Raw genomic sequence first — 23,466 nt, forward strand, 5'->3', positions numbered from 1 at the left:
CAACTTTCTGTACCCATGAGATACCATCTAGGGACCTTTTTCGGCACCCTACCGGAGGGGGATTCGATCACAAAGGGCTTCTACATCAACCCTATTGCCCTTCCGATGAAGCGTGAGTAGTTTACCACAGACCTACGGCTCCATAGCTAGTAGCTAGATGGCTTCTTCTCTCTCTTTGATTCTCAATACCATGTTCTCCTCGACGTTCTTGGAGATCTATTCGATGTAATACTTTTTTGCGGTGTGTTTGCTGAGATCCAAGGAATTGTGGATTTATGATCAGCTTATCTATGAATATTATTTGAATATTCTCCGAGTTCTTTTATGCATTATTTGGTATCTTTGTAATTCTCTTCGAACTATTGGTTTGGTTTGGCCAACTAGATTGGTTTTTCTTGCAATGGGAGAAGTGCTTAGCTTTGGGTTCAATCTTGTGGTGTCCTTTCCCAGTGACAGCAGGGGCAGCAAGGCACGTATTGTATTGTTGCCATCGAGGATAAAAAAATGGGGTTTTCATCATATTGCTTGAGTTAATTCCTCTACATCATGTCATCCTACTTAATGCATTACTTTGTTCTTCATGAACTTAGTACTCCAGATGCAAGTAGGAGTCGTTTGATGTGTGGCGTAATAGTAGTAGATGCAGAATCGTTTCGGTCTACTTGACACGGACGTGATGCCTATATTTCATAATCATTGCCTTAGAATCGTTATAACTTTGCGCTTTTCTATCAATTGCTCGGCAGTAATTTGTTCACCCACCGTACTATTTGCTATCATGAGAGACCTCTGGTGAAACCTATGGCCCCCGAGTCTATTTTCCATCATATAAGTTTCCGATCTACTATTTTCCATCATATAAGTTTGTGATCTACTATTTTTCATCATATAAGTTTCTGATATAATATTTTGCAATCTTTTACTTTCCAATCTATAAACCAAAAATACTTTATCTTTTGTTTAGTTTTATTTATCTATCTCTATCAGATCTCACTTTTGCAAGTAACCGTGAAGGGATTGACAATGATCGCGTTTGGTGCAAGTTGTTTTATTGTTCGTGCAGGTATTGGTGATTTGTGCGTTGTCTCCTACTGGATTGATACCTTGGTTCTCAAACTAAGGGAAATACTTATCTCTACTTTCTTGCATCACCCTTTCCTCTTCAAGGGAAAAAACTAACGCAAGCTGAAGAAGTAGCAGGAAGAATTTCTGGCGTCGTTGCCGGGGAGATCTACGCCAAGTCAAGACATACCAAGTACCCATCATAAACTCTCATCTCTTGCATTACATTATTCACCATCTGCCTCTCGTTTTCCTCTCCCCCACTTCTAAAATGATTTTCGAAAAGATTTGCCTTTTCTTCGCCCCTCTTCCATTCGTCATTTCTTTGTTTGCTTTTTGTGTGCTCGTGTGTTTGATTGCTTGCTTTGTCATGATGGCTCAAGAGAATACTAAAGCATGTGACTTTTCCAACACTAATAACAATGATTTTATTAGTACTCTGATTGCTCCCGCCACTAGTGCGGAATCTTATAAAATTAATGCCGCTTTGCTGGATCTTGTTATGAAAGATCAATTTTCTGGCCTTCCTAGTGAAGATGCCGCATCCCATCTAAATAATTTCGTTCAGTTGTGTGATATGCGAAAGAAAGATTTGGATAATGATATTGTTAAATTGAAATTATTTCCATTCTCCCTTCGAGATCGTGCTAAAACTTGGTTTTCATCTTTGCCTAAAAATAGTATTGATTCATGGAATAAGTGTAAAGATGATTTTATTTCCAAGTATTTTCCTCCCGCTAAGATCATCTCCCTTAGGAACGATCTTATGAATTTTAAGCAATTTGATCATGAACTTGTTGCACAATCTTGGGAGAGGATGAAATTGATGATATGAAATTGCCCTAATCATGGTTTGAATTTGTGGATGATTATACAAAAAATTTATGCCAGATTGAATTTTGCTTCTAGAAATCTTTTATATTCGGCTGCTAGAGGTACTTGTATGGAAATTACTTTAGGAGAAGCTACTAAACTCCTAGATAATAGTATGGTTAATTATTCTCAATGGCATACCGAAAGATCTTCCACTAGTAAAAAAGTGCATGCGATTGAAGAGATTAATGTTTTGAGTGGAAAGATGGATGAACTTATGAAATTATTTGCTAGCAAGAGTGATTCTATTGATCCTAATTATATTCCTTTGTCTACTTTGATTGAGAATAATAATGAATCTATGGATGTGAATTTTGTTGGTAGGAACAATTTTGGTAATAACACGTATAGAGGTAATTTTAATCCTAGGCCTTTTCCTAGTAATTCCTCTAACAATTATGGAAATTCCTACAAAAATTATTATGGAAATTATAATAAGATGCCCTCTTATTTTGAGAATAGTGTTAAAGAAATTATGAGTTCGCAAAAGAATTTCAATGCTTCGATTGAAGAAAAAATGCTCAAGATTGATGATTTGGCTAGGAACATGGATAGAATTTTTCTTGATGTTGGTTCTTTGAAACTTAGATCTATTCCACCCAAGCATGATATTAATGAGTCTCTCAAAGCTATGAGAATTTCCATTGATGATGCAAAGAAAGAACCCCTAAGATGCGTGCTAAACAAGATTGGTTTGTAAAAACATGTTCTTCTAGTTTCCATGAAAATAATGATGAAGATCTTAAAGTGATTGATGTGAATCCTATTGAATCTTTGTTTTCCAATATAAATCTTGATAAAGATGGGATTGGATATGAGTCAACTTTAGTTAAAAGGTGTCCCAATGATTCAGAGTTTTTAGATCTTGATACAAAAATTGATAAAAGTGGGATTGGACAGGTCAAAACTTTAAGTAGCAATGAACCCACTCCTTTGGATTTCACGGAGTTTAACTATGAAAATTGTTCTTTAATAGATTGTATTTCCTTGTTGCAATCCATGTTGAATTCACCTCATGCCTATAATCAAAACAAAGCTTTTACTAAACATATCGTTGATGCTATGGTGCAATCTTTTGAAGAAAAGCTTTAATTGGAAGTTTCTATCCCTAGAAAACTTTATAATGAGTGGGAAAATACTATTAAAATTAATATTAAATATTATGAGTGCCATGCTTTGTGTGATTTGGGTGCTAGCGTTTCCACCATTCCAAAAACTTTATGTGATGTGTTAGGTTCTAGTGAATTTTATGATTGTTCTTTAAATTTGCATCTTGCGGATTCCACTATTAAGAAACCTATGGGAAGGATTAATGATGTTCTTATTGTTGCAAATAGGAATTATGTGCCAGTAGATTTCATTGTTCTTGATATAGATTGCAATCATGCATGCCCTATTATTGTTGCTAGACCTTTCCTTAAAACAATTGGTGCAATTATTGATATGAAAGATGGAAACATTATATTTCAATTTCCGTTGAGGAAGGGCATAGAAAACTTTCCAAGAAACAAAATTAAATTGCCATATGAATCTATTATGAGAGCTACTTATGGATTGGATACCAAAGATGACAATAGCTAGATCTATTTGTGTTTTTATGCCTAGCTAAGGGCGTTAAAGAATAGCGCTTATTGGGAGGTAACCATTGTTCTTTATAAATAATTCATCTAGCCTCGGGTTAGATGTGTTTTTGCGTTTTAATTAGTGTTTGTGCCAAGTAAGACCTTTGGGATGGCTTACAGTGATAGTTGTTTTGATCTTGCCAGAAAACAGAAACTATTGCGCCCAGGAAAATAATTTCCATTTTTTACAGAAGTGTGATTTTAATCTGATTCTTTTTGCACAAGATTGGCACACGAATTTCCCAGGTTTTCCTAATGTTTCAGAATTGTTTGAGTTACAGAAGTATTCAAGAGTTACGGATTAGTACATACTATTCTGTTTTTGACACATTCTGTTTCCTATGTGTTGTTTGCTTATTTTGGTGAATCTATGGGTAGTATCGGGGGGTATGAACCATGAAAAAGTTGGAATGCAGTAGATATTACACCAATATAAGTAAATAATGAGTTCCGAACAGTACCAAAAGTGGTGATATATTTTCTTATACTAACGGAGCTTATGACATTTTCTGTTGAGTTTTGTGTTGTGAAGTTTTCAAGTTTTGGGTAAGGATTTGACGGACTATGGAATAAGGAGTGTCAAGAGCCTAAGCTTGGGGATGCCCAAGGAGACCCAAGGTAATATTCAAGTACAACCAAGAGCCTAAGCTTGGGGATGCCCCGAAAGGCATCTCCTCTTTCGTCTTCGTCTATCGGTAACTTTAGTTGAGGCTATATTTTTATTCACCACATGATATGTGTTTTGCTTGGAGCGTCTTGTATGATTTGAGTCTTTATTTTTTTGTTTGCCACAATCATCCTTGCTGTAAACACCTTTTGATAGGGACACACATGAGTCGGGATTTATTAGAATACTCTATGTGTTTCACATATATATTTTGAGCTAAGCAATTTTGCTCTAGTGCTTCACTTATATCTTCTTAGAGCACAATAGTGGTTTTGTTTTATAGAAATTAATGAACTCTCTTGCCTCACTTATATTATTTACTCTAAATAGCATGGTAATTTTCTTTGGTTATAAATTTAGTCCTAATATGATAGACATCCAAGAGAGGTATAATAAAAACTTTCATATAAAGTGCATTGAATACTATGAGAAGTTCGATTCTTTATGATTGTTTTGAGATATAGAAATGGTGATATTAGAGTCATGCTAGTGAGTAATTGCGGATTGTAGAAATAATTGTGTTAAAATTTGTGATTCCTGTAGCATGCATGTATGGTGAACCATTATGTGATGAAGTCGGAGCATGATTTATTTATTGATTGTCTTCCTTACGAGTGGCGGTCAGGGACGAGTGATGGCCTTTTCCTACAAATCTATCCCCCTAGGAGCATGCACATAGTACTTCGTTTCGATAACTTATACTCCCTCCATTCCAAATTACTTGACCCATATTTATCTAGATACAGATGTATCTAGACACTAAGCTAGTATAGATACATCCGTATTTAGACAAATTCAAGTCAAATAATTCAGAACGGAGGGAGTAGATTTTTGCAATAAGTATGTTGAGTTCATGGATTATACGCACTCTCACCCTTCCACCATTGCTAGCCTCTCTAGTACCGCGCAACTTTCGCAGGTACCTTACACCCACCATATACCTTCCTCAAAACAGCCACCATACCTACCTATTATGGCATTTCCATAGCCATTCCGAGATATATTTCCATGCAACTTTCCACCATTCCGTTTATTATGACACGCTTCATCATTGTCATATTGCTTTGCAAGATCATGTAGTTGGCATCGTATTTGTGGCAAAGCCACCGTTCATAATTCTTTCATACATGCCACTCTTGATTCATTGCACATCCCGGTACACCACCGGAGGCATTCATATAGAGTCATATTTTGTTCTAAGAATCAAGTTGTAATTCTTGAGTTGTAAAGTAAATAAAAGTGTGATGATCTTCATTATTAGAGCATTGTCCCATGTGAGGAAAGGATGATGGAGACTATGATTCCCCCACAAGTCGGGATGAGACTCCGGACGAAAAAAACAGAGGCCCAAAAAATGAGAGAAGGCCCAACAAAAAAATGAGAGAAAAGAGAGAAGGGGCAATTCTACTATCCTTTTACCACACTTGTGCTTCAAAGTAGCACCATGATCTTCATGATAGAGAGTCTCCTATGTTGTCACTTTCATATACTAGTGGGAATTTTTCATTATAGAACTTGGCTTGTATATTCCAATGATGGGCTTCCTCAAATTGCCCTAGGTCTTCGTGAGCAAGCGAGTTGGATGCACACCCACTTCGTTTCTTTTTGAGATTTCATACACTTATAGCTCTAGTACATCCATTGCATGGCAATCCCTACTCACTCACATTGATATCTATTGATGGGCATCTCCATAGCCCGTTGATACGCCTAGTTGATTTGAGACTATCTCCTTCTTTTTGTATTCTCCACAACCACCATATTCTATTCCACCTACAGTGCTATTTCCATGGCTCATGCTCATGTATTGCGTGAAAGTTGAAAAAGTTTGGGAACATCAAAAGTATGAAACAATTGCTTGGCTTGTCATCGGGGTTGTGCATGATTTAAATATTTTGTGTGATGAAGATGGAGCATAGCCAAACTATATAATTTTGTAGGGATGAGCTTTCTTTGGCCTTGTTATTTTGAAAAGACATAATTGCCTTATTAGTATGCTTGAAGTATTATTGTTTTTATGTCAATAATAAACTTTTGTTTCGAATCATATGGATTTGAACATTCATGCTACAGTAAAGAGAAATTACACGGATAAATATGTTAGGTAGCATTCCACATCAAAAATTATGTTTTTACCATTTACCTACTCGAGGACGAGCAGGAATTAAGCTTGGGGATGCTTGATACGTCTCCAACGTATCTATAATTTTATTGTTCTATGCTATTATATTATCTGTTTTGGATGTTTTATATGCATTAATATGCTGTTTTACATTATTTTTGGGACTAACTTATTAACCTAGAGCCCAGTGTCAGTTTATGTTTTTTCCTTGTTTTTGAGTTTCGCAGAAAAGGAATACCAAATGGAATAAAACCTTCGCGATGATTTTTCTTGGACTAGAAAACACCCAGGAGACTTGGAGATGGAGTCGGAGGAGCCATGAGGCGGCCACAAGGGTGGAGGGCGTGCCTAGGGGGTAGGGTGCGCCCCTTGTCTTGTGGAGGCCCCGTGACCCTCCTGACCTAATTCTTTTGCCTATATATTCACAAATATTCCCAAACCACTAGAGGAATCCACGAAAACACTTTTCCACTACCGCAACCTTCTGTACCCGTGAGATCCCGTCTAGGGACCTTTTCCAGCATCCTGCCGGAGGGGGATTCGATCACGGAGGTCTTCTACATCAACCCTATTGCCCTTCCGAGGAAGCGTGAGTAGTTTAGCACAGACCTACGGCTCCATAGCTTGTAGCTAGATGGCTTCTTCTCTCTCTTTGATTCTCAATACCATGTTCTCCTCGATGTTCTTGGAGATCTATTCAATGTTATACTTTTTTGCGGTGTGTTTGCCGAGATCCGATGAATTGTGGATTTATGATGAGCTTATCTATGAATATTATTTGAATCTTCTTTGAATTCTTTTGTGCATGATTTGGTATCTTTGTAATCCTCTTCGAACTATCGGTTTGGTTTGGCCAACTAGATTGGTTTTTCTTGCAATAGAAGAAGTGCTTGGCTTTGGGTTCAATCTTGCAGTGTCCTTTCCCAGTGACAGCAGGGACAGCAAGGCATGTATTGTATTGTTGCCATCGAGGATAAAAAGATGGGGTTTTCATCATATTGCTTTCCTCTACATCATGTCATCTTACTTAATGCGTCACTCTGTCCTTGATGAACTTAATACTCGAGATGCAGGCAGGAGTCGGTCGATGTGTGGCGTAATAGTAGTAGATGTCGGTCTACTTGACACAGACGTGATGCCTATATTTCATAATCATTGCCTTAGATATCATTATAACTTTGCACTTTTCTATCAATTGCTTGGCAGTAATTTTTTTCACCCACCGTACTATTTGCTATCATGAGAGAAGCCTCTAGTGAAACCTATGACCCCCAGGTTTATTTTCCATCATATAAGTTTCTGATCTACTATTTTCCATCATGTAAGTTTCTGATCTACTATTTTGCAATCTTTTACTTTCCAATGTATAAACCAAAAATACTTTATCTTTTGTTTAGTTTTATTTATCTATCTCTATCAGATCTCACTTTTGCAAGTAACCACGAAGGGATTGCCAACCCCTTTATCGCATTGGGTGCAAGTTGTTTGATTGTTCGTGCAGGTATTGGTGATTTGTGCGTTGTCTCCTACTGGATTGATACCTTGGTTCTCAAACTAAGGGAAATACTTCTCTCTACTTTGCTGCATCACCCTTTCCTCTTCAAGGGAAAACCCAACGCAAGCTCAAGAAGTAGCAGCGCCCTACCCCCTGGGTGCGCCCCTGTGGTTTGTGGGCCCCCTGGCAGGTCTCCGGTGCCCATCTTCTACTATATGGAGGGTTTTGACATGGAAAAAATCACAAGGAAGCTTTCGGGACGAAGCGCCGCCGTCTCGATGCGGAACCTGGGCAGAAGCAATCAAGGGCTCTGGCGGAGCTGTTCTCCCGGGAAACTTCCCTCCCGGAGGGGGAAATCGAAGCCATCGTCATCACCAACAATCCTCTCATCGAGAGGGGTAATATCCATCAACATCTTCACCATCACCATCTTCTCTCAAACCCTAGTTCATCTCTTGTGTCTGTTCTTTGTCTCAAAACCTCATATTGGTACCCGTGGGTTGCTAGTAGTGTTCATTACTCCTTGTAGTTGATGCTAGTTGGTTTATTCAGTGGAAGATCATATGTTTAGATCCTTAATGATATTCAATACCCCTCTGATTATGAACATGAATATGCTTTGTGAGTAGTTACGTTTGTTCCTGAGAACATGGGAGAAGTCTTGTTATAAGTAATCATGTGAATTTGGTATTCGTTCGATATTTTGATGAGATGTATGTTGTCTTTCCTCTAGTGGTGTTATGTGAACGTCGACTGCATGACACTTCACCATGATTTGGGCCTAGGGGAAGGCATTGGGAAGTAATAAGTATATGATGGGTTGATAGAGTGATAGAAGCTTAAACCCTAGTTTATGTGTTGCTTCGTAAGGGGCTGATTTGGATCCACATGTTTCATGCTATGGTTAGATTTATCCTAATTCTTCTGTCATAGTTGTTGTCGGATGTGGGGTTCCGGCAAACCTTTAAGGTTCGAACACTGGGGTGCGTGCGAAGTCTTTCCCTCCTACCGATCTACGCCCTAGCTCGCCAAGATCTCGCGAACGAACTCGACGAACTCGCAACACAGAAAGACACATGATTTATACTGGTTCGGGCCACCGTTGTGGTGTAACACCCTACTACAGTGTGGTGGTGGATTGCCTCTCGGGCTGATGATGAACAATACAAGGGGAAGAACAGCCTCCTGAGGTTGAGGTGTTCTTGTGCGTGGCTAACTTGTATGGGTGAGATAGTGATCTAAGATGCCGTCTCCTCGCCCCTCTTTCTATGGTGGTGGCTAGCCCTACTTATAGAGGCCCTGGTCCTTTTCCAAAATAGTGAGCGGGAAGGGAGCCAATGACAGCGGGCTAATTCAAAGGGGGACAACTAGTACAAGCTATCCTGACAAAAGGTGGTCTGGGCCTGTGAAAGGCTCTGGTGGTAACGCTGTCTTGGGCTCCACGATGACCTCCGTCTTGCCGTCCTTCTGGTCTTGGTCTTGTTGCACCAAAATGGCAACCTTTGCCTAATGCCTCGGTACTCCTCGCCTGCGCTAGTTTCCTTAGCCCCAAAGAGGAAACAAGGATGCGGCGCGTGCTGGCGCCCGCCTGGTGTCGATCGTCACGGCTCACGTCACGAGAGCCTCGTGAGGTTAGACTCGCCTTGATATCTCTGCTCCTCGTGAGCCTGCCTGACTAGGACGCTCCAGAGGAGGTCTTGTGTCGTCCTCCTCGTGAGGGTCGGCCCCTCGCGAGGGTCTTGGATGCCTTGTTGATGAAGATGGGCCGTACGACCTGCTGGCTTAGCCACGCAGCGAGCCGCAGGCAGGCAAGTCTGGGTACCCCCGTTCCCAGGATGCCGACAGTAGCACCCGGGCCCAAGGTACGCTCGGGCTTGGCTTCGCAGCGAAGCCAAGGGCCAAGCATGGAGCACCGCAACCCCAAAAGGCTTGCGGCCTCGATTGACGCCTGGCGATTGATTGGTCGTGGGTGTCTCCACTTACCCATGCTGCCTCGGCAACTGCTCGCCCTGATAAAAGGTTGGCGCAGGCAGCACTTACCTTCATTGCATCTCCCTCGCCTTGCTCCAGATCCCCTTCCTTGCTCTCCGCCACCGCTATCTCCAGATCCGCTCCAATCTCATTCCGCAGCTCCGATCCATGGAGCCGCGCAAGGCCAAGGCTTCCTCAGCGCCGACTTGGTACGAGCCGGCCCTTGAGGCGCCCACCGTTATGGAGAAGAGCCTCGCCTCCGTGCGCCTGCTGACAGCGGGTGAGAGCAATGAGTAGGGGAAGACCGAGCTCCGGTTTGCCTCCGACGCGCCGGAGCCCGAGGAAAGCACCTTCTTCCCCTTCTTCTCGAGTAGCATAGCCGTCGGGTTGGTTCCTCCCTTCTCCTATTTCTTTTACGAAGTCCTCGACCACTACGGGCTGCAGGCATTGCATCTCCATCCCAACTCTATCCTCCTCCTTTCCATCTTCGCCTACTACTGTGAGGCGTACCTGGGCGTGATGCCGTCCATGGCGCTCCTGCCCCATTTCTTCTTCCTCCGTGTCAGTGAGGGTAACATCTCCGGATGCACTAACTTCGTTGCATCTAGCAAGGCCAACTTCATCTTGAGCACCGGGAAAAGGGCCGACAACATTCGATCCAAATGGGTCATGATGGACGCCAAGTGCACCGATCCGCATCTAGCATTGCCCACGGCGACGCCCTCTTTCCACGGGGGATGGCCCAGGGCGGAGCTTGCAGACGAGCGGGCCTCGCTGGTGTTGGGGCAGATGGTGACTGACCTGAAGCCGGGTAACGCGAGGGCGACAAAGGTGACGGGGGTCATGCTTCTGAGGGAGTTCTTGACCCTGCGAGTAGCTCCACTCCAGGCGCGTGCACGCCCCCTGTGGGAGCTTGAAGAAAGGGGAACATGACCCGCCTGAGGCTAGGGGCCCTACCTGACGATGAATTGGCTGCTGTCTTGCGCCTCATAGTTGGAGACAACTAGGAGTACCCACCAAGCGCCTTTGCCCCCCTGTTCCAGCGCAAGGATCGGGAGGAATTCGTCGCCTCCAGGCCGTCCTTTGAGGCGCTTGGGCCGGTGCCGCCAACGCTCCTGGGAGCCCCCGTGGCATCGAAACCGGTGGAGGTGTCTTCTAGCGAGCCCCGCGGGGAGGGGGAAGAGGAGGTGGACCCGGAGAAGACTCTAGAAGAGGTGGGGAAGACTTCCCCTCTGAGCAAGGCCGAGATCCTCTGCGCCCTTCCTGACAATGCTGAGGCCGACGCCCACCAAGGGGAGAGGGAGCAGCCCCCCATCTGGACGAGGGGCAGGTCATCGTTGGGCCTCGCGATGCCTCCTCCGCCCCGATGCTGTCGGGCTTCAGGCTTCCTAAGCGGAAGTATGTCGCGGTGGATCAGTAAGTGTCTCGAGCTTCGCCTTGTCCTTGTTTGCACTCTTCATTTCCTGATGTTGGCCCTTGGTTGGTCAGGCTGACGTCTTCTGCGAAGAAGGTGAAGGAGGGTGTGGCGTCCGTGCCTCCTTCCTCAGGGAAAGGTGGGAGAAGCGCCCGCATCTCCCCAGCTCGGTCGTCCTCACGGGGCCAAGAGGAGCATCGCCACATGGAACCAGCCCCCATGGCCCCGCCAGCTCCGGAAGCACCGTCGCCTGGTGCGACTGATGAGGTCCCAGCTGCTCCAGAGGTCGCGGTCTCCCAGGCCCTGCTGATGATGTCGCCTCCTCCCACTACTGCGCCTCCACTCCCAGGCTCTTCGGCTCCCGCTGCTACATTGGAACATGCTATCTCGGCGAAGACCCAACTGCAGACGGATCTCCTGGGCACGGACCCACGCCTTGTGGCCGGGCGCCTGGAGCTGGCTTTAGGCTGGCTCCATTCTGACTTGGCGGTTCGCGTGGCACTGGGCCAGGCCGCTGCGACTTCTAAGAAGGAGAAGCAGGGTGCCGCCAACGCCGCAACCGGTCATGAGATGGCGTTGAAAGACGCCAAGGTCACCCACGACCGCTGTCGGGTGCTGGAGGACAGATTACAGGGATGCGCACCAAGCTCGCCGAAGAAGCACGGTGCCACCAAGCGAAGGAGGGGGAAATGAAGGCCCGGGAGGATGCCGTCAAGAATCGTGATGCTGAGCTAGTGGAGTTGGGGCGGACGCAAGCCGCCGAGCGCAACCGGTTGGAAGAGCTGGAGCGGGAGGTGAAGGCGAGGGAGGCTGAGCTCGACGCCAAGGCGCGAGTCCTGTCTGAAGACCGTGCGGCCTTTGCCGATCTCGAGAAGAGGTCCCACAAGGCGCTGAAGACGCTTTATGAGCACAGCCTGGAGAGGTCGCTGGCCACCGACGAGGACGGCCCTACCCAGCTGCTTCCTCTCTTGGTGCAGGCGCTCGAGGAAGTCGTTGATGGCATTGGTCCTATGGCGGAGGCGGAGGCTCGCGTCCTGTCTTCAGCTGCATTGACTCGCGTCTTCAGCCACCTGCACCTTCGCGACCCCGACGCTTGCCTTGACGAGCTGCTGGAGCCTGTGGCTGAAGACCAATACGAGGCCGGCGCCGCAGCTGTGCAGGGTCCGGTGGAGGCCTTGTTGGAGAAGTTCCGCGGCTTTGTCTCCGCTCCTCTGTCCGGCGATGTCGCCGATCCTGCTGCTGGTGGTGAAGGCGAAGACAATGTTGCTCACGAGGTAGCGCCTTCCGCAGGTGATGGCGGCGTCCAAGGGTGACCTGCGGCTACTCTCCTGTTTCGTTCCTACAACATGCATTAGGCCTCGAGGAGGCATTTAGACTTTTCATTTGGTATCGTGAGGACAATATGTTTGTAATATTTGCTTCAAGATTTTGTGATTTCCTTCCTATTTGCTTTGCGTTATGCGTCGGCAGAGCCCAGCCTCGCGCATACCTCAACCACCATTGGGCCGACCGGAAACCAGGACGGACGAAGGAGTGAGGGGCTACTTGACCAGTTAGGCTCCTAAGTCGCGATGCTCAGGAGTCCCCCTTGACGCGCAAACAACTTATAGGGAGAGTTCGCGAGGATAGTCTGATGTTCCACGTCGGCAGGGACCGGCCCCACGCATACCTCAACCGCCATATGGCCGACCGGAGACCAGGACGGACCAAGGAGTGAGGGGCTATGTGACTAGTTAGGCTCCTGAGTCGCGATGCTCAGGAGTCCCCCTTGACACGCAAAAAATTTCCATGCCTGCCCTCATCGAGGCCTCAGGAGGGGCGTGCGACGCCCAGGTCCGGGAGACCTGGTTAGGTGGCATGTGCTTGGGTGTGGCCTGAGTGCAGCCCCCGTGCCCAGCCCCCTCGGGCGGCTCTCCCGAGGGGAGGCATTGCGGTGAGGCCAGACGCTGAGCTCTGGGCTCCCTGAGGTTGGTACGACCGTGGGGCCACCCTCAGTTGTTAATCACCAGCGCGGAGCATAGTGCTTCCACTTATGCACGGGCATAGCCGCTCCTCGGCAGTGTCGCTGGCCAGCGTGGAGCATGGTGCTTCCACTTGTTCATGGGATGGGGGCCCCCCTCCGGGAGGAGCCCGCCGGGCGTGTACAGCCCCGCCCTGACACGTGGCTTGCATGGTAGGGCCACGAGGTGTATCTGGGCACTCGTGAGCCAGCGCGGGACTCACGAGGCCCTACCTCAAGGCGGGTTGCACCTGGTCTTGAGTCTTGGTGACTGGGTGTTCCTGCATGGCGGTCTGGTGCAAGCACTCTACGTCCTCAGGTCCCGGCCCTCGAGCGAGCTCAGCCGCCGCTGGTAGGCCAGGGGGTGAGGGCTGGAGAGCCAATAAGAGCTCCTAAGTCGCGATGCTCAGGAGCCCCCCTTTTAACGCGAAAGCGAATTGCACGGGGTGAATGTATCCATGGCAGGTGGCAATCGAGCAGGCGATAACAGTAGGCAGGTTAAGCAGGGAAGGCAAATCAGCTTGGGTAAATGTAGGAAGATACATGCCACTGGGTCTGGCCCGAGCAGCTTGGGGATGATGCAGCTCGAGGGGCGCCCCCAGTGAGGTAAGCTAAAGACATAAGAAAATGGGATACATGCCATAGGGACGGACCCACACGGCCTGGGAATGATGCAGCCCAAGGGGCGCTCCTGAAAGTGCAACTATCCCTAGGTGGTTTTGGTAATTCCTAACAACATATAGCTCATTGAGCTAATGCTATTCCAAGATTAATATTTCAGGAAAAGCTCAATGAATGGCATGGCATGGATGAGGAAAGTGGACCCCTCAAAATACTAAGGACAAAAAGATTGGCTCAAGCTCAAAGCTCAAGACTCTACATTTTATATTTTAGTGATCCAAGATCACATTGAGTCTATAGGAAAAGCCAATACTATCAAGGAGGGATGAGGTGTTGTTTAATGAGGTTCTTGCTTCATAGTGCTTAGTGATATGCTCGAAAACCCTCAACTACCTTCCCACATCCACATATGACCTAAGCCAAAAGTCAAACTCGGCCCCACCGATTCTTTCTATCCGGCGCCACCGAGTTCAGATGTCATAGCTACTGCCACAAACCCTAGGCAAATCGGTCTCACCGATAAGGATTTCGGTCACACCGAGATGGGGTTGTAATCTCTCTGTTTCCCTTCGTAATGTTTCGGTCCTACCGAGATGAGCGATCGGTCCCACCGAGATTGCAATGTAAACTCTCTGTTTCTTTTTTGTAGCATTTCGGTCCCATCGAGTTTACCTGACCAACTCTCTGGTTAGCTTATTACCAAAATCGGTCCCCCCGAGTTTGTGTAATCGGTCACACCGAGATTACGTTATGCCCTAAGCCTAACCATATCGATCCTACAGAGTTGCATCTCAGTCCCACCCAAAATCCTAACGGTCACTAGGTTTGCTAAATCGGTCCGATCGAGTTTCTCAATTCGGTCTCATCGAGATTGGTAAATTGTGTGTAACAGTTAGTTTTTGTGTGGAGGCTATATATACCCCTCCACCCACTCTTCATTCATTGAGAGAGCCCTCAGAACATACCTACACTTCCAATACACATTTTTTGAGATAGAACCACCTACTCATGTGTTGAGGCCAAGATATTCCATTCCTACCATATGAATCTTGATCTCTAGCCTTCCCCAAGTTGCTTTCCACTCAAATCTTCTTTCCACCAAATCTATATCCTATGAGAGAGAGTTGAGTGTTGGGGAGACTATCATTTGAAGCACAAGAGCAAGGAGTTCATCATCAACACACCATTTGTTACTTCTTGGAGAGTGGTGTCTCCTAGATTGGCTAGGTGTCACTTGGGAGCCTCCGACAAATATTGTGGAGTTGAACCAAGGATCTTGTAAGGGCAAGGAGATCGCCTACTTCATGAAGATCTACCGCTAGTGAGGCAAGTCCTTCGTGGGCGATGGCCATGATGGGATAGACAAGGTTGCTTTTTCATGGACCCTTCATGGGTGGAGCCCTCCGTGGACTCGCGCAACTGTTACCCTTTGTGGGTTGAAGTCTCCATCAACGTGGATGTACGATAGCACCACCTATCGGAACCACGACAAAAACATCCGTGTCTCCAATTGCGTTTGAATTATCCAAACCCTTCCCTTTACATTCTTGCAAGTTGCATGCTTTACTTTCCGCTGCTCATAGACTCTTTGCATGCTTGCTTGAGTTGTGTTAAGATTGCTTGACTTGTGCTAAGATAGCTAAAATCTGCCAAGAACTAAAATTGGGAAAATGATAGATTTTTAATTGGTCTAGTAGTCTAATCACCCCCCTCTAGACATACTTTCGATCCTACAAGTGGTATCAGAGCTTTGGTCTCCATTTGCTTTGATTTCCATAGCTTTTGGTGGTCATAGCCTTGGTTTCACAACCTAGGAGAGTATGGCGTCTAGCGAGGGAAATTATCACCGTAGAGGTCCATACTTTGATGGTACTAATTTTGCTAGTTGGAAGCATAAGATGAAAATGCATATTCTTGGACATAACCCCGCCGTTTGGGCTATTGTGTGTGTTGGCTTGCAAGGTGAATTCTTTGATGGGAGAGAACCTAATCGTGAAGCTACCGCGGATGAGTTGAAGATGCTACAATACAATGCTCAAGCTTGTGATATCCTCTTCAACGGATTGTGCCCCGAAGACTTCAACAAAATCAGCCGTCTTGAGAATGCAAAGGAAATTTGGGATACTTTGATTGATATGCACGAAGGTACCGACTCCATCAAGGAATCCAAGTTGGATGTGCTTCAAAGTCAACTTGACAAGTTCAAAATGAAGGATGGTGAAGGTGTCGCTGAAATGTACTCCATGCTTGCTCTTATCACAAATGAGATTGCCGGCTTAGGAAGTGAAGAGATGACCAACAAATTCATCATCAAGAAGATCCTAAGTGCCTTGGATGGAAATTATGATACCGTATGCACATTGATCCAAATGATGCCAAATTACAAAGATCTCAATCCAACGGAAGTCATTGGAAGAATTGTTGCTCATGAGATGTCACTCAAGGATAAGGAGGAGCTCCATAACAAGTCAAGTGGTGCTTACAAAGCCTCATGTGAAGCTCCCACATCATCAAGTGAGAAACAAACCTTTAATGAAGAATTGAACTTAATGGTGAAGAACTTCAACAAGTTCTACAGGAATAGAAGCAAAGAGAGAAGTTCCAAGTCAAGGTCCTACAATGACAAAATATCTTCTAGTCGAGAGCGAAACTGCTACAATTGTGGAAGACCCGGACACTATTCCAATCAGTGTACGACACCCCGCAAGAGAAGAGAAGATTCTGCCAAAAGAAGAAGTAGAAGAGAAGAATCACCATCAAGGGAGAGAAGGAGTAGGGATGATTGATATGAACGAAGACACCCTCGGAGAAGCAAGGATTCGAAAAGGAAGGACTAGTCATCAAGGAGCTACACAAAACGAAGACATCAAGCTCATGTTGGTGAATGGGTATCCGGCTCCGACTCCGACAATGACTCCGAGAGAAGCTATCACTCCGACTCTGAATATACTCAAGATGAAGGTGTTGCCGGTATAGCACTTGTGTCAACCAACTCCTACGACATATTTGATTCACCAAATGAAGGAATTGGAAGATGCTTCATGGCCAAAGGTCCAAAGGTATCACACCCCGAGTATGTTGATTTCAATAGTGATGAAGATGACTTGTTAGGTGATGATGATTTACTTGTTGACAACTATAGTGATGAATACTATGATGAAACGAATGACAATGATAAGGAGAAGATTGAGTCTCTAACTAAAGAACTAAACACTCTTAAGTTAGCTCATGAAACTATCTTAGGAGTGTTGGGGAACGTTGCAGAAAATTAAAATTTTTCCTACGGTTTCACCAAGATCCATCTATGAGTTCATCTAAGCAACGAGTCAAGGGAGAGAGTTTGCATCTACATACCACTTGTAGATCACGAGCGGAAGCTTGCCAAGGGGATGGTGATGATGGAGTCGTACTCGAACGTGATTCGGATCACCGATGTCCAAGTGCTGAACGGACAGCACCTCCGCGTTCAACACACGTACGGGACGGGAGACGTCTCCTCCGTCTTGATCCAGCAAGGAGGAAGGAGAGGTTGAGGAAGGCAGCTCCAACGGCAGCACGACGGCGTGGTGTAGTTGGTGCAGCAGTACTCCGAGAGAGCTTCGCCAAGCACGTACGGAGGAGGAGAGGTGTTGGGAAGGGGAGGGGCTGCGCCTTGAGTTGTGGTGTATTGCAGCCCTCCCCTCACCCCTCTATATATAGGGGAAAGGGCAAGGGGGCCCGGCCCTCTAGGGAAAACCCTAGGGGGGGCGGCGGCCAAGGGGTGGGGGGCTTGCCCCCCAAGCAAGGGGGGTGCGCCCCCTTTAGGGTTTCCCCCCCAACCCTAGGCGCATGGGCCCAGGGGGGGGCGCCAAGCCCACTAGGGGCTGGCTGCTATCCCTACGCAGCCCAAGTGGCCCCCCGGGAGGGGTGGTCCCTCCCGGTGGACCCCCGGAATCTTTCCGGTGGTCCCGGTACAATACCGGTATGACCCCGAAACTTTCCGGTGCCCGATTAACAACTTCCCATATATAAAACTTTACCTCCGGACCATTTCGGAACTCCTCGTGATGTCCGGGATCTCATCCGGGACTCCGAACAACATTCGGTAATCACATACTTGTCTTCCTGATAACCCTAGCGTCACCGAACCTTAAGTGTGTAGACCCTACGGGTTCGGGAGACATGCAGACATGACCGAGACTCTCCGGTCAATAACCAACAGCGGGATCTGGATACCCATGTTGGCTCCCACATGCTCCTCGATGAAGTCATCGGATGAACCATGATGTCGAGGATTCGATCAAACCCCGTATACAATTCCCTTTGTCAATCGGTACGTTACTTGCCCGAGACTCGATCGTCGGTATCCCAATACCTTGTTCAGTCTCGTTACCGGCAAGTCACTTTACTCGTACCGTAATGCATGATCCCGTGGCCAACACCTTGGTCACCTTGAGCTCATTATGATGATGCATTACCGAGTGGGCCCAGAGATACCTCTCCGTCATACGGAGTGACAAATCCCAGTCTCGATCCGTGTCAACCCAATAGACACTTTCGGAGATACCTGTAGTGCACCTTTATAGTCACCCAGTTACGCTGTGACATTTGATACACCCAAAGCAGTCCTACGGTATCCAGGAGTTACACGATCTCATGGTCGAAGGAAGAGATACTTGACATTGGAAAAGCTCTAGCAAACGAACTAACCGACCTTTGTGCTATGCTTAGGATTGGGTCTTGTCCATCACATCATTCTCCTAATGATGTGATCCCGTTATCAACGACATCCAATGTCCATAGCCAGGAAACCATGACTATCTGTTGATCACAACGAGCTAGTCAACTAGAGGCTTACTAGGGACATATTGTGGTCTATGTATTCACACGTGTATTACGATTTCCGGATAATACAGTTATAGCATGAATAAAAGACTATTATCATGAACAAAGAAATATAATAATAACACTTTTATTATTGCCTCTAGGGCATATTTCCAACAGTCTCCCACTTGCACTAGAGTCACTAATCTAGTTACATTGTGATGAATCGAACACCCATAGAGTTCTGGTGTTGATCATGTTTTGCTCGCGAGAGAGGTTTAGTCAACGGATCTGCGACATTTAGATCCGTATGTACTTTGCAAATTTCTATGTCGCCATCTTGAACATTTTCACGGATGGAGTTGAAACGACGCTTGATGTGCCTGGTCTTCTTGTGAAACCTGGGCTCCTTGGCAAGGGCAATAGCTCCAGTGTTGTCACAGAAAAGTTTGATTGGCCCCAACGCATTGGGTATGACTCCTAGGTCGGTGATGAACTCCTTCACCCAAATAGCTTCATGCACTGCCTCCGAGGCTGCCATGTACTCCGCTTCACATGTAGATCCCACCATGACGCTCTGCTTGCAGCTACACCAGCTTACTGCTCCACCATTCAACATATACACGTATCCGGTTTGTGACTTAGAGTCATCCAGATCTGTGTCGAAGCTAGCGTCGACGTAACCCTTTACAACGAGCTCTTCGTCACCTCCATAAACGAGAAACATGTCCTTTGTCCTTTTCAGGTACTTCAGGATATTCTTGACCGCTGTCCAGTGTTCCTTGCCGGGATTACTCTGGTATCTTGCTACCAAACTTACGGCAAGGTTTACATCAGGTCTGGTACACAGCATGGCATACATAATAGATCCTATGGCTGAAGCATAGGGGATGACACTCATCTCTTCTTTATCTTTTGCCGTGGTCGGTGACTGAGCTGAGCTCAATCTCACACCTTGTAACATAGGCAAGAACCCTTTCTTGGACTCATCCATTTTGAACTTTTTCAAAATCTTATCAAGGTATGTGCTTTGTGAAAGACCTATGAGGCATCTCGATCTATCTCTATAGATCTTGATGCCTAATATATAAGCAGCTTCTCCAAGGTCCTTCATTGAAAAACATTTGTTCAAGTAGGCCTTAATGCTGTCCAGAAATTCTATATTATTTCCCATCAAGAGTATGTCATGCACATATAATATGAGAAATGCTACAGAGCTCCCACTCACTTTCTTGTAAACGCAGGCTTCTCCATAAGTCTGCATAAACCCAAACGCTTTGATCATCTCATCAAAGCGAATATTCCAACTCCGAGATGCTTGCACCAGCCCATAAATGGATCGCTGGAGCTTGCATACTTTGTTAGCGTTCTTAGGATCGACAAAACCTTTCGGCTGCATCATATACAGCTCTTCCTTAAGATGCCCGTTAAGGAATGCCATTTTGACGTCCATCTGCCATATCTCATAATCATAGTATGCGGCAATTGCTAACATGATTCGGACGGACTTAAGCTTCGCTACGGGAGAGAATGTCTCGTCGTAGTCAATCCCTTGAATTTGTCGATAACCCTTAGCGACAAGTCGAGCTTTATAGATGGTGACATTACCATCCGCGTCCGTCTTCTTCTTAAAGATCCATTTGTTTTCTATCGCTCGCCGATCATCGGGCAAGTCAGTCAAAGTCCATACTTTGTTTTCATACATGGATTCTATCTCGGATTTCATGGCTTCTAGCCATTTGTTGGAATCTGGGCCCGCCATCGCTTCTTCATAGTTCGAAGGTTCACCGTTGTCTAACAACATGATTTCCAGGACAGGGTTGCCGTACCACTCTGGTGCGGAACGTGTCCTTGTGGACCTTCAAAGTTCAGTAGCAACTTGATCCGAAGTACCTTGATCATCATCATTGGTTTCCTCTTCAGTTGGTGTGGGCATCACAGGAACATTTTCCTGAGCTGCACCACTTTCCCGTTCGAGAGGTAGTACTTCATCGAGTTCTACTTTCCTCCCACTTACTTCTTTCGAGAGAAACTCTTTCTCCAGAAAGCATCCGTTCTTGGCAACAAAGATCTTGCCCTCGGATCTTAAGTAGAAGGTATACCCTACAGTTTCCTTAGGGTATCCTATGAAGACGCATTTTTCCGACTTGGGTTCGAGCTTTTCAGGTTGAAGTTTCTTGACATAAGCATCGCATCCCCAAACTTTTAGAAACGACAGCTTAGGTTTCTTCCCAAACCATAATTCACACGGTGTCGTCTCAACGGATTTAGACGGTGCCCTATTTAAAGTGAATGTAGCTGTCTCTAGAGCGTATCCCCAAAATGAGAGCGGTAAATCGGTAAGAGACATCATAGACCGCACCATATCCAATAGAGTGCGATTACGACATTCGGACACACCGTTTCGCTGAGGTGATCTAGGCGGCGTGAGTTGTGAAACGATTCCACATTTCCTTAAGTGTGTGCCATATTCGTGACTTAAATATTCTCCTCCACGATCTGATCGTAGGAACTTTATCTTTCGGTCACGTTGATTCTCCACCTCATTCTGAAATTCCTTGAACTTTTCAAAGGTCTCAGATTTGTGTTTCATTAAGTAGACATACCCATATCTACTTAAGTCATTAGTGAGAGTGAGAACATAACGATATCCTCCGCGAGCCTCAACGCTCATTGGACCGCACACATCGGTATGTATGATTTCCAACAAGTTGGTTGCTCGCTCCATTGTTCCGGAGAACGGAGTCTTGGTCATTTTTCCCATGAGGCATGGTTCGCATGTGTCAAATGATTCATAATCAAGAGAGTCCAAAAGTCCATCAGCATGGAGCTTCTTCATGCGCTTCACACCAATGTGACATAGGCGGCAGTGCCACAAGTATGTGGGACTATCGTTATCAACTTTACATCTTTTGGCATCTACACTATGAACATGTGTAATATTACGCTCGAGATTCATTAAGAATAAACCATTGACCATCGGAGCATGACCATAAAACATATCTCTCATATAAATCGAGCAACCATTATTCTCAGACTTAAATGAGTAGCCATATCGTATTAAACGAGATCCAGATACAATGTTCATGCTCAAACTTGGCTCTAAATAACAATTATTAAGGTTCAAAACTAATCCCGTAGGTAAATGTAGAGGCAGCCTGCCGACGGCGATCACATCGACTCTGGAACCATTCCCGACGCGCATCGTCACCTCGTCCTTCGCTAGTCTCCATTTATTCCGCAGCTCCTGCTGTGAGTTACAAATATGAGCAACGGCACCGGTATCAAATACCCAGGAGTTACTACGAGTACTGGTAAGGTACACATCAATTACATGTATATCAAATATACCTTTGGTGTTGCCGGCCTTCTTATCCGCTAAGTATTTGGGGCAGTTCCGCTTCCAGTGACCCTTCCCCTTGCAATAAAAGCACTCAGTCTCAGGCTTGGGTCCATTCTTTGACTTCTTCCCGGCAACTGGCTTACCGGGCGCGGCAACCTCTTTGCCGTCCTTCTTGAAGTTCTTTTTACCCTTGCCCTTCTTGAACTTAGTGGTCTTATTGACCATCAACACTTGATGTTCTTTCTTGATTTCAACCTCTGCTGACTTCAGCATAGAAAATACTTCAGGAATGGTCTTTACCATCCCCTGCATATTGTAGTTCATCACAAAGCTCTTGTAGCTTGGTGGGAGCGACTGAAGGATTCTGTCAATGACTGCCTCATCAGGGAGGTTAATATTCAGCTGGGTCATACGGTTGTGCAACCCAGACATCTTGAGTATGTGCTCACTGACAGAACTATTTTCCTCCATCTTACAACTATAGAACTTGTCGGAGATGTCATATCTGTCGACCCGGGCGTGAGCTTGAAAAACTAGTTTTAGCTCTTCGAACATCTCATATGCTCCGTGATGCTCAAAACGCTTTTGGAGCCCCGGTTCTAAGTTGTAAAGCATGCCGCACTGAACGAGGGAGTAATCATCAGCACGAGACTGCCAAGCATTCATAATGTCTTGGTTCTCTGGGACGGGAGCGTCACCTAGCGGTCCTTCTAGGACATATTGTTTCCTGGCAGCTATGAGGATGATCCTCAGGTTCCGGACCCAGTCCGTATAGTTGCTGCCATCATCTTTCAGCTTGGTTTTCTCTAGGAACGCGTTGAAGTTCATGTTGACATGAGCGTTGGCCATTTGATCTACAAGACATATTTGCAAAGGTTTTAGACTAAGTTCATGATAATTAAGTTCTAATCAAATTATGAACTCCCACTTAGATTAGACATCCCTCTAGTCATCTAAGTGTTACACGATCCGAGTCGACTAGCCCGTGTCCGATCATCACGTGAGACGGACTAGTCATCGTCGGTGAACATCTTCATGTTGATCGTATCTTCCATACGACTCGTGTTCGACCTTTCGGTCTCCGTGTTCCGAGGCCATGTCTGCACATGCTAGGCTCGTCAAGTTAACCCTAAGTGTTTTCGCTGTGTAAAACTGTCTTACACCCGTTGTATGTGAACGTAAGAATCCATCACACCCGATCATCACGTGGTGCTTAGAAGCGACGAACTGTAGCAACGGTGCACAGTTAGGGGAGAACACTTCTTGAAATTTTGTAAGGGATCATCTTATTTACTACCGTCGTCCTAAGTAAACAAGATGCATAAAACATAATAAACATCACATGCAATTATATAAAGTAGTGACATGATATGGCCAATATCATATAGCTCCTTTGATCTCCATCTTTGGGGCTCCATGATCATCTTGTCACCGGCATGACACCATGATCTCCATCATCATGATCTCCATCATC

This window comes from Triticum aestivum, chromosome 6A (genome assembly GCF_018294505.1).
Source record: "Triticum aestivum cultivar Chinese Spring chromosome 6A, IWGSC CS RefSeq v2.1, whole genome shotgun sequence".
NCBI lineage: Eukaryota > Viridiplantae > Streptophyta > Magnoliopsida > Poales > Poaceae > Triticum > Triticum aestivum.